The following is a 13,086-nucleotide window of genomic DNA, read 5'->3' on the forward strand; positions in this document are numbered from 1 at the left end:
TAGTTCATAAGTATGTATTAAACATTGATATTTATTGTCTGGCCAGTTTCTGTGAAATATGTTGAGGATACCAAGGTGCAAATAAAAGAGAAACGTTTTTCATCTCATGGACCATATTGTCTGGCCACCTTAACAGTATTTATAAGACCAAATATTCACAATAATTAAATATATGCATAACTAAAAATTTCAAAAGTGTTTTAGAAATTTAAAAAATAGTACATATAATGTGTTTATCTCAATGTTAAATTATTAAGAGTGTTACTTATCAATTATCAACAAAAGAGGTTAAGGTGATATGGCAGTTATGATCATGAGGGTGAAAATTCTCAGATTTTTCAGTACAAGTTCTCCTGGGGCTTGGGTTTTTCTCTTTGTCTTTTTATTCTCTATCTCTTTTTCTCTCCCTGCTCTGTCTCTCTCTTCAACACACACATGCTGTGTCTCTCTCTCTCTCTCTCTCTGTTTGCATAAATATAAGCATTGGCCACACTCAACAGGTTTCTAAAGTGATGGTAAGCTAATAATAAGTACATGGTCCTACGTGATCTTAAAAATCAGGTATGTCTTTCCTAACGTCTCACTAAAAGCTCCTGTACCAGGCAAAACGATGGTCTTCAGGAAAGAAGGCGTCTGTATAAGAACATCCAGCCTGTTTTTACATTCTGGGCTTAGGAATCGGTAGAAAGGAGGCAGTATGGGAGCAGCATATTGTCCACAACGTCTCTAAACTTTCCTTGCCATTTGTACTTAATGAAACCTAGTGGGTTTCCAGCAGATGCTTCCAACAGTCTCTTGGAATATGGATTATACTGAACTATCTTGGTCTGATAATTTAATATATTATAATGGGGGGCATTTCAAAAGAGTAATGGAATGCTTAGATTTTAAGGCCCTGTGTCTAACCTCACTTTTTATTCATAGGTTACTATCTCTGGTTAAGTCACTTAATATTGCTAGATTTTGTTTGTTTTGCTCACCTGTAGTTTAAAAATGTTGAAGGCTGAATGAACAGATATTGTCCATGTCCAACCAGCTACGATTATATGATTATTTTAATAACTTCCGAAATCTCTCTCTATACATCTATATATACACACACACAGACATACATATGTGTGTATGTCTGTCTGTGTGTGTGTGTCCGTATCTATCTATCTATCTAAAGATAGGCAGGGACCCCAAAACTCACACATTATGCTTTTCCAATGGATTTTGCCATGAAAGCTTTGCTTTACATGATGACATGATATCAAAATTTCTCAAAGGGTAAAGCTTTGAGTTCAACTTTCTATTCTAAATCTAAGACTACATATACAGACACTACAGAAAATACATTTCTGCAGTAGCTGAATTTCCAAGTCTAAAATCAATGAGGCAAAGCTGCTTTATTGAGTTATTCCAATAATACCTATCTGCTTTTAAAGAGGCCTTTGTCTAATGATAGTCAGAATTGTAGAGCCAAGAATAATAATAGAGTTCATCAGATCTAAACCATTGTTTTGCAAATGAGAACATTTTTATCTCCTGTTATCCTTATGCCAGCTTGGATTTGGTTTAACCTAAGAGCATCTCACTGTATTGCTGTCACTATTATTATAGGATGTAGGGAACAATCATATACTATGTTAAACACTGTGATAGACAATTGCACACCATTACCTTTCTACCTCCCAGTTTCAAAGCAAGGTAGATATTAATATCACCTTTTACAGATAAGGGAATCAAAATCTAGAGTTTATATAAGTTAGACAAGCACTGTTAGTGGCAGAATCGGGGTTTGAAACCATCCTTGTTTTTTTGAACTCCAAACCCAAGGCTCTTTCCACAATGCTAGCTCTTACCCTAGGACCTATACATTGGCATAAAAAGGTCTAAAACCTCCTGGAATTGCTTGAAAAGTTTTGTGTGTGGGCGTGTGCGCGCGCACACACACACACTCATATTATTTCCTCTTTGGAGATAAGTTTTAGCTTTGATTAAATTTTCAAAGGGAGACACAATCCTCAAAATATTGAAGATCCCCAAAAGTCTATTCAGATCATTATTTAAAATCTGCCTTTTTGCAAAATTTATTTGGGAAAATTTACTACATGCATCAGTTAGCCCAGGCTGGATGTCATCCACCACATCTCAGTGGGTAAAAGTGCCAAAGGTCCATTTCACACCCAGACTCCATGACCATGTAATGAAGTTAGAGTGGTACCTTCTAGGTGGCCCATATTCAGTGAGCTGAGATGATGGAGTCTCCTCTATCTGGAAAGTCACAGGACATCTCAAAGACAGAGAAATTGGAGAATCAGTGACTGGCTCTTCCATGTACCTGTAATATCTGTTCATGTTTAGTTAGCCAAAGTTAGCAACATGATCACACCTAATGGCAAGTGGTGAGAAGCATCATCTTTTGGGATGACCAAAGCAGAAGATCAAACATTTTTCATAAAAGGCTAAGAAGTAGAAATTTTCAGCTTTGTGTGCTATTCTGTCACAACTGCTCAGTCCTATTGTTGTAGAGTGAAAATGGCTATAGAAAATAAGCAAATGGGCATGGCTGTGTATCATTTGGTCCTGAGGGCTGAAGTTTATGAATTCCTCACCTATATAATCAACATGCATTGGTTACTTAGCAACAGCAAAGCTTTTTTGTGAGTTAATGTCAAAGACAAATTTGTCCATTGGCTACTCAAAATATAACTTTAGTGATGAAGTGAACATTTTCAACAAAATTCCTATAACCTATGTATAATTGTATTCTAAAAAGCTGTATGACTATTTCTAAATGAAAGCCAAGGCATATTATAATTCTACAAGGTGAAAAAAAGTGCTTAAATTTAAACCTCTCTCCTAGCGTGATTTTGTCTATGAAAAATATTTGAAATAAATAAAAGATTTATAGATTATCCTTAAAGTAATCAATCATAGATTAATATTATTTCTCATCACTTTACTTTTGAGTTTCTTTTTTAATTGAGTAGCTGAGATCTGTCAAGAATGTCAGATTCTGAATACAGATATTCCATGTATCACAGTAACATAGACTTAAAAAATTGAGATTTCCTGAGAAAAGTGAGCCAAACTGCCTTGAAGAAAATTAAAGAAACTAACCAAGATGCTTTTCTTATCTTTATCACCTATTGCAGATGGGAGAATGGGAGCTGAAAGTGACCAAAATGACTCAAATATTAGTTGGAAAAAGTGTTGAGACTAGATCCTGGGTCTTCTTCTTCCCAGGTTGTGCTCTTTTCTACTCAGGCCAAGAACTTTTTACTCATAGGACTGCATGTAATAGAGTAAAACAGCAGTGTTTAAGAGCTGGACCTCTGGAAAAAAGCTATACTGTCATGCTTTGTTTTTATTTTAAATCCCCCACTTACTTGCCCCATGAGCTTGGGCAAGTTATTACACTTTTCCAAGTCCCAGTTTCCTCATTTAGAAAATTAGAATACTAGGACTTTTTGCATACGATTGTTCATAGAATTTAATATTACAGGCTTGTAAAATGCTTAGCACCATTTCTTGCATATAGTAACTGCTCAACAAAGTATAGCTATCATTTTTACTCTAATTATTAACTTTATTATATTCAGTCTTATACAATAGCATGCATTTTACCTGTTAGGATGGTTATTAGCTTAATAAAAATATATGTCCTTGAATATATGGAGACATTGGAACCCTTCTACACTGTTGGTGGGAATGCAAAATGGTGCATCCATTATGGAGGTTCTTCAAAAAATTAAAAATAGAACCACCATATGATCCAGCAAGCCCACATTTGGGTATTCATCCAAAAGGATTGATTCAGGACCTTCAAGAGATAAATACACTCTTATGTCCACTGCAGCATTATTCAGAGTAGCAAAGATATGGAAACAACCAAAACGTGCATCAACAGATAAATAGTAAGGAAAACGTGTTATACACATACAATGGAATACTACTCAGCCTTCAAAAAGGAAGAAATCTCACCATTTGCAACAACATGTATACAGCTGGAGGACATAATTTTAAGTAAAATAAGCAGGTTACAGGTGGACAAATACTAGATGATTCCAGTTACATAAAGTATCTAAAATAGATTCATAGAAGCAGAGAATAGAATGGTGGCTGCCGGAGGTTCAGAGTAGAGATGTTGCTCAATGGGTATAATGTTTCAATTTTGCAAGATAAAAAATTCTGGATGTTTGCTGTACATCATAGTGCTTACATTATGGTACTGTGCACATAAAAAATTTTAAAAGGACAGACCTCATGTTAAAGATTCTCACCACAAAACCAAAACAAAACCAAGGAGAAAACAAAACAAATAAAGTAAACATAAAGGAGTTACCTGGTATAATGTTGACATGACATAGCTGAATTTCTATCCTGTCGTAACCCTGCTTATTTTTATTTTTTTAATTTTTATTTTATTTATTTATTTATTTATTGAGACCGAGTGTCGCTCTGTCGCCCAGGCTGGAGTCCGGTGGCGCGATCTCGGCTCACTGCAAGCTCCGCCTCCCGGGTTCACGCCATTCTCCTGCCTCAGCCTCCCGAGTAGCTGGGACTGCAGGCGCCCACCATCACGCCCAACTAATCTTTTGTATTTTTAGTAGAGATGGGGTTTCACCGTGTTAGCCAGGATGGTCTCGATCTCCTGACCTCGTGATCCACCTGCCTCAGCCTCCCAGAGTGCTGGGATTACAGGCGTGAGCCACCGCGCCCGGCCACCCTGCTTATTTTTAAAAACCAGGGCACTGGTGATAAAAAGTTACCTTAGGAACCAGACCAGCTGAGACTAGTTAGAACCAAGAAAGCAGACCAAATGACTTCAAAAAGACCTCTGGCTTCATATAATCTCATTTTCATGCTAAATGAGACTCCCACCATTGCCATCATGTTGATAATCACCATGACAATGACCAGAAGAAGTCATTAAAGACCAAAAAGGAAAGCAGTACTCTGGTTCCAGAAAGCTCACCTCCCATTGCCAGAAAAGGCATGAGTATTCCTCCCCTCACTTTAACGTCCAACCCCTTTATTAAAGAAAGCCTATATTTTAATTCCCTCGCCCCTCACCCGTTGGGAAGTTGATTTATAAGCCATGCTTTCACCTCTCAATTCTGTGGCCATCAAACAAAGCCTGTATTGCTTGACACTCACTTTCGGTTTCATGTATTGGCTCCTTGACACTGAACAGGGAAAGACCCCATCTTTTGGGGGCCAGCTTTATCAGTAACAAAGGGACACAAGGAAACTTTCAAAAGCAATGGATATATTTATTAACTTGATTGTGGTGATATTATTATGAGTATATGCTTATGTCAAACTTATCAAAATGTATGTATTAAATGCGAAGTTTTCATTGTATATAGACTATAGTAAAGCTGTTTGAAAATAGCGTTTCTTCGATTACGATCTGTTTGATTACAATCTGTTCGCAAACTCTCTGCACCTCACTTGTGGAAATGGACTACCCTTCACATAAACAAGATCCATTTGTGTGTTAAGTATACACACTCTTTGCTGCCTGGATTTTGAGGTAAAATATTTTTTAATGAAATAGTGAATATTCCTCTTTAAAGGCACTTTATCTCTGGCCAGAGATGGCAGAGCAGCCCAAAGCATTGTGTCGCAGCACTTTTATGAATAAATGGGTAACATTAACATGAATGTGAATTTTTAAGTTTCTCAGCTCAGCGTGTATGACCCACTTAAAATCTCTCTGAGAAAACACAGCTCTGCACTGACATGCACACAAGCTCATGTGCATACACAGAGCACTGAGGTCAGAGAAATGATTCTGAATCCTGAAGTCTACTCAAATGCACAGTGGCACAGCCTTGACTTAGCTTAAACATCTGAAGAGCAGTTAATGGACACTGTTCACTTCATGGCTACCCAGGAAGTTAGAAGAGCCTTCCATTTATTATGCCTTGTTCTTGAGTTTTTGTGAGTGTTTATGTAAATGTTGAATGAAGACGATCGTGGAAAGAGATGAAGTGCTCCAACATTGCACACAGAAATATATGATCACATTTTTTCTCTGTCCCAACAATGGTTTAATTACTTTCCGAGTACAGAATGTAATCAGACACACAAAACAAACTTTAAATGGTGTCTTTGCCAAACACCATTGTGTTTGGTGAAAGCCATCTTCCTCCTTCTCTTCCTTGTTTCCTTCCTTCCTCCCTTTATTTTAGAAAAATAGGATGTGGAGATTTAAATTATTTCCAAGCCCTCCATAGTATTACCTCCACCTACTTTTTATAGTTATTGCCTATTGCTCCTCCTTGTGAAGCTTTCTGTCTTACAACTCTGAATCATTTCTTGTTCCTTTGTTTTGTTGCTTATGTCTCCTCATTCTCATCATATATAACTCCCTTCTTTGACCCCTATCACCACCTGAATAGATCCTATACACATTTAACTGGGGTTAGAATGAACTAAATAGTCACTGAGCAATTACAAAACTAGATATACAGGGGGTGAATAAATCAGGTATTTTACTCTTTTTTTTTCACAATATGTATAAAGTACTTAATAGTTGTTGGAGGATATAAAATAATAGTCTCAAAAAGTTCAACACTTACATTCAGAAAGTAGAACCTTTGATTTAAACCTAAATTTTAGGGAGTCACTGTTTTCAAGGAGTAGAGGAGGAGTCAATTGGGATAAAGAGAAATATTTTCTTAAGTCACACTTCAAACTGCCCTAAACCCACTGCTTCAAGGGCCTCTTTCCAAAGTCTGTTATCTTCAGAGGACTCCATTGCTGATGTGTTCATCTGGACTCAAGGAGTGACCAGGAGCCTGCTGTTTACAGAAAGCATGAATGGAGCTTAATAGGAAGGCAGGGTGTCCACATGAGGCAGGGTGTAATCAGGTGTAGGAAGAAAGGCAGCATGAGGCTCTAGGAGTCAATGTTTCTAAATTAAATTCTGGCTTTCCACGTTGTGATGAAAATGTCGTCCTGTATTCTTGCCCCAGGCCTGCAAATGTTAGGCATGGACAGGAACTATATGGCCTGTTCTCTTTGGGGCCTTCCCTAACCCTCTCAGCCACTTCTGAACTTCTGTTTCACTGGCTCTAGGCCTTGTCTGCTTCATAGATCACTTTTAATTATGAATTAGTGATATTTATGAACAGAGATTTTCATTATCAGCTTATAAACTTCTTGAAAGCAGACTCTGTATGAAAGATGCATATTGGTGGTTTCAATGTACCTATAACAGTGTATCTTACAAGTTATGGATAATTGATAATTTTTGTTGCATTAGTAGAAAGATAAAGAAGTTTTTTAAAAGTGTAGATTTTTTTCCCTCTTCTAGAATGTGCCAGATACATGAGAGTTGGCTCCTGTCGAGGTCATTTGGTTATTAAAAAACACAATCAGGTTAATGGAGAATTCAAGCAGACCCTCAAGATCTGGTGGGGATAAAGTAGGACTGAGACTCATAGGCACTAAAACTGAGGGTTTGAGAATATGACTGTCTTGTTTTTTCTAGGACGACAAGTCTGTGAATTGCCACTTCTCTGAGACTGGTTTCCTCTGCCTACCAGGTTTCTGCTCCATTTACTGTGGTTCAGTCTTGCCTGGTCTTTTGTTTTACTGGAACACTGTCTGTGCCAGTCAGCATTCAATCAGAGGAACAGAGCCAGTAGGAGGTACATATTAAGAGATGTATTGAAAGGAATTGTCTTATGTGATTGTGGGGGCTGACTAGGCAAGTTGAATATCTGTAAAGCAGATCCTTAGGAAGGGCAGGCTGAAGTTCTCAGGTCTGGGCTGAAGCTTCTGTCCACAGGCAGAATTTCATCTTTCTCAGGTAAACCTTGGTTCTGCTCTTATAGCCTTTCAACTGATTAAATCATACCTTCCCCAGATTATGTACAATATTCTCTCTTACCCGAAGTCAACTGATTATGTACCTTAATCACAACTACAAAATATCATTACAGCAACACCTAGATTCATGTTTGGATGAGTAATTGGAGCCATATTCTAACTAAGTTGACACAGAAAGGAAGCTATCACACTGTCTCTGACCCCTATTTAGCCAGACCTTTTGTTTGGCTTCCCACACTTAGATAGCCTCATTTATTTTAGTTAAAATATTCAAAATAAAAGCTCATATTAGTTGTTGGCAATCAATGTTTTCTATCCCTGGTGAGGTAAAAGGGGCCAAGATAGAATAGTATATCTGTTCCTTCCAGAGACTGTGGTGGAAAGTTTCTCTAGAATCTGTAGGCATGGTTAGCCAAGAAGCCCATCTTATAGAATGTCTACATTTCCTTGACTCTCTTCCTTAATATTATGGAAGTAAGGGATCAGTCCATGAGAGGTAAGGCACATTCTCAGTCCCTTAATTTTACAATAAGTAGTCTCATCTGAAAGGAAGTTTTATATCGATGAAATAAGTTTGAAGCATACACCAGGAAAACATTCATCAGAATTTTGCTCATTTACAACTGTATTAAACATAGAGGCAAACCAATAAAATGCAGCATGGCCATAAAATTCATAATTTGTTTCAGATATAATAATAGTAATAAAATACCTGAGTGAATCTTTTGCAATTTTTTCCCTGTGTGTTACTAACATAGCTTAACTCTGTCAGTTTTTATCATTTAGACCTGTATTCATTTGCAGGGTAAATATCTACTCTGTTTCATAATTTTGCAAGTGTGTAACTTTGATGGAGATTATAAAATTTTACTCACTGATGGCAGCTCTTTCCTTCAGTATATCCAATTAAGTTTTCATCGGAAAGCAAAGTCTTATAGATCACAGCAGAAACAAACAATTGTCATGGACTATGGCTGGGCTAAATGCTAATCATGGCTGGCTTCCTTCTGCCCACAAAATTCGTGTTTTACAGTGAAATTCAGAATAGTATAAATGAGCTATCAATTGCATTTTCATTCTGCAGGCTCCATCATACAAATTCTGTAAGTGAGTTATGCATCTGATACAGTTTGCTTTTGATATCACCGATTGCTGTGTCTTGTGGTTTTATGTACCCAAGCTCTCTTGCTGATAAGCATCTTTGCCCTAAGTGAAAGAGAGGAAAAAATGAAAGTGCAAAGGACTGAATTCTTGAAGGCACTTAAAGGAGATCTGTAAGACAGAATATTTAAGATGTAGGTTCAGTGTATTCACTTATGGGCTAATTTGTGAAAAGCCTCTATTCTATAAATGACACTGTGTTCCGTACTCTGGATATTGTCCCACATATATACATATATGTGGGTTGTATCTATCTATCTATCTATCTATCTATCTATCTATCTATCTATCTATCTACCTACCTACCTACCTATACGAGAGACAGCTCAAGTTCCAAAATCTCTCTCTTTCTGGTCTCTAAATAAGAAAGGTACAGGGAGTATTGCACTATGATTAAAACAGGTCTAATCAGAGATAAAGTTTGCAATGCTTTATGAATGTTCCATGGAGGAGCAGATTGCATCCAGCAGAAATAAGACATAACTTCATGAAAGAGTTTTGAAAGACATTAAAGATGGATTTGTTGACAGTACGGAACTAGGAGAATCATATGAGCAATGGCAAAGTGTGGGGAAGCAGAAGGTGTGTTTGGATACAGGAAGTCATTCTATGTGAGTGTAGAGGAGGCCACTGCCAAAACAATATGGCTGGACCCAGATTATGGAAGATCTTCAATATGAGAATAAATTGTGTACTTATTTCCAAGGAATGTAACAGATAATTCTGTGAAGAAATGTAATAAAGATGTTAAGGCAGAAACATCCAGACAAAATCTTGCCCTTCTTGGGAATCCCTAACCAGCACTCCTTAGAATGTGGTCCTTATCTGTTTGCTACTGTTTCACACTGAGATAAATGCAAACAATAAAATTAAATATATAGAAATTTTATAAAAACCTGCTATCACCATCCAAATGTGTGACTTTGTATTTTTCAATCAATGATGGATTGAAAAAAGAATTGATCTTCACTGCAAATAATCTGAGAGGTACCCCAGTGCCTACTCAATATGATGCTTAGTGTATAGATATATTCATTTTGCAACTGGAGTTGGAATTTCTGTGTCTGTCTTTCTCTTGTTCTTAATTACTTTCATCTCACTGGCTATGTTACTTTTTGATCTTGACATTTTGATAATGCATATTAATCTGTTGAAAGGCAATAAAATAAGGCCATAGAAATTAATTCCATGTAATTCAGAGCAAGGGTCAGCAAATTATGGCCTGTGGGCCAAATTCAGTTATCTGTCTTTTTTGTAAATTGAATTGTATTTGAACAAAACAATGCTCATTTGTTTACATTTTATCTGTAGTTGTTTTCATGCTGTAACAGCAGAGTTGAATAGGTGTCACAAAGATTGTACTGACAGCAAATCCTAAAATATTTACAAATGGTTCCTTTATAGTAAAAGTTTATGTGAAAAGTGATTTCTTTTTTTTTTAATTATACTTTATCTTCTAGGGTACATGTGCACAACGTGTAGGTTTGTTACATAAGTACACATGTGCCATGTTGGTGTGCTGCACCCATTAACTCATCATTTACATTAGGTATATCTCCTAATGCTATCCCTCCCCCTTCCCCCTTCCCCACAACAGGCCCCGGTGTGTGATGTTCCCCTTCCTGTGTCCAAGTGTTCTCATTGTTCAAGATGGACATCTGGGTTGGTTCCAAGTCTTTGCTATTGTGAATAGTGCCACAATAAACATACGTGTGCATGTGTCTTTATAGCAGCATGAAGTGATCGAGTCTTATATAGAAGCTACTCATCACATACCTAAGGTTCTTATTTTTAGGCATGAAAGGAAGCTCAAAGAACAAGCTGCATTAACTAATTTCTCACACCAAATTTTTAGTTAAGCCCAGAAAAGAATGCAAGCTAATGAAATTTGATGAGAAAAATCTGATCCTTGTCACTGGTTCTGAAAGACCATATCAGGTGTGTATATCCAAGAGACAATAACACCCACATAAAGGTTATGTGGGGAAGTTGAAGTCATTTCACGTAACAACTACTTTAAATTTCTTCATGTTTCACTTTTTGCTTTGGCTTCTAACAGCATCAGAGTAATCAAAACATTTTTTCCTGGAAGTAGTAGTTTCTTGAATTGGTATATCTGGAATTATATTAAAATGTAAGGCTGGGCACGGTGGCTCATGCATCTCAGCACTTTGGAAGGCTGAGGTGGGTGGATCGCCTAATGTCAGGAGTTCGAGACCAGCCTGACCAACATGGCGAAACCCCGTCTCTCTACTAAAAATACAAAAACTAGCTGGGTGTGGTGACAGGCACCTGTAATCCTGGCTACTCAGGGAGCTGAGGCAGGAGAATTGCTTGAACCTGGGAAGTGGAGGTTGCAGTGAGTCGAGATTGTGCCATTATACTCCAGCCCGAACAACAAGAGTGAAACTCCACCACAAAAAGAAAAAAAAAAAAAAAAAGATATTAAGTAAAATGGTTTTCTCTTCTCCCTATATGCCTTGTTATATATTTGTGTCCTGGTTATCATCATGGAACACAACTACTGCAACATTATGTGCTACATTGTACCCATTTCCATATGTAGCTATATTCTCAGAAGAAAATAATTGAGGGATTGAGAATAGAAGGAAAGAGAGGCATTAATTCCTTGCTTTAATGCTTTGTAAGACAAAGAAAGGCATATTATCAATCTATAGATAAACGCATGTGATATATAATATTACCCCATTTTACAATGAAGAAACTAAGATTTAGAGAAGTTGTATAACTTGCCAATGTTGCATAGCTACTAAGTGAAGGAAACTGCATTTCAGCTTAAGCCTATTCTTCTCATTCTCCCAGCTGAAGTTTGAAAAAAATAAATAATGCCATGTCAGAATATAAATCTAGGTGGAAAAAGGAAAATAAGTAAGATCGAGATCCATAGTGATTAAAAAGATCTCAGCTCGGCTGGGTGCAGTGGCTCATGCCTGTAATCCCAGCACTTTGGGAGGCTAAGGCGGGTGGATCACCTGAGGTTGGGAGTTGAAGACCAGCCTGACCAACATGGAGAAACCCTATCTCTACTAAAAATACAAAATTAGCCGGGCATGGTGGCACATGCCTATAATCCCAGCTACTTGGGAGGCTGAGGCAGGAGAATCGCTTGAACCTGGGAGGCAGAGGTTGCAGTGAGCCGAGATCGTGCCATTGCACTCCAACCTGGGTGACAAGAGCGAATAACTTCATCTCAAAATAAAAACAAAAACAAAAGTCCTCATCTCAATATAGACAAGAACAGGTGGGAAAAGAATGCAAGTAAGCTCATCATACACAGGTGGAAAAAAAAAGCATAGTGAAAAGAGTGATGTTGGGTAGAGATAATGGTTAGAGGCATATTGCATATATTTTGAATAATAAAACAGCTTCCATATTTTCAAGTCTCTGCATACACATTTATATTTATGAATACATATTACCAACAATGAAACAGAACATCTGCAACCCACACCTTGGAGAAGACAAGGGGCTGCAAATGGTTCTGTGGCTCACTACGATCTGCTGGCATTCTGAAATAAATTCATGTATAAATGCTTTGTTGCTTATAAATCTAACTGCAGGTGAATAATATTTGCAAATCTCTAATAACTTGAAAATGTATATTGGTTGCACCAGAACCTAGATTATTAAAAGTCATTGCAAGGGTATATTTTATTCAACTATCTTCCAGAAAAATAATTTTTTTCTATTCAGTTGTCTTTTAGAAAAATAACTCTCTCTTTCTCTCAATCTCTCACTCTCTCTCTCCCCTACACCTCCTTTTTATACAAGACTTCATCAAACCATGATACGCATTTATGCATTTGGGTACAGGACCAGAAATTCACATAATGAATACTGCAACTCACCATTTTTAAAGACGGCTTCTGACTCAGAACATAAACATTTTAGAAGGTAAATTTTGTTTGCTTATTTGTTTTTATATTATGTTTATTAACAACTACTTGATGATTACCTTAAGGCCAATATCAACATTAAAAGGAACATACTGGCAAGCCTGGTAAATAATCTCACCTCAACCACCTAGAATTCAGATGCTAGCAAAATGTCCCCCAGGAATATATAGCTGTAAGA

General features: G+C 37.2%; 1 protein-coding gene across 24 annotated transcripts in view; it reads right to left on the reverse strand.

The window, feature by feature from the left end:
• Positions 1 to 13,086, reverse strand: part of LOC139357469 (endogenous retrovirus group K member 6 Env polyprotein-like) — a 340,316-nt gene that overhangs the window by 254,956 nt on the left and 72,274 nt on the right. For 2 of the 24 annotated variants that reach the window (XM_071074832.1, XM_071074829.1), the window contains exon 4: positions 2,207 to 2,275. The exons of the other annotated variants lie outside the window; for them this stretch is intronic. The gene's annotated coding sequence lies outside the window, so the exon portion shown is untranslated. The remainder of the gene's footprint in view (positions 1 to 2,206; positions 2,276 to 13,086) is intronic. 24 annotated transcript variants of the gene reach the window in all.

The sequence above is a fragment of the Macaca nemestrina genome, chromosome 12 (assembly GCF_043159975.1).
Source record: "Macaca nemestrina isolate mMacNem1 chromosome 12, mMacNem.hap1, whole genome shotgun sequence".
NCBI classification, from domain to species: domain Eukaryota; kingdom Metazoa; phylum Chordata; class Mammalia; order Primates; family Cercopithecidae; genus Macaca; species Macaca nemestrina.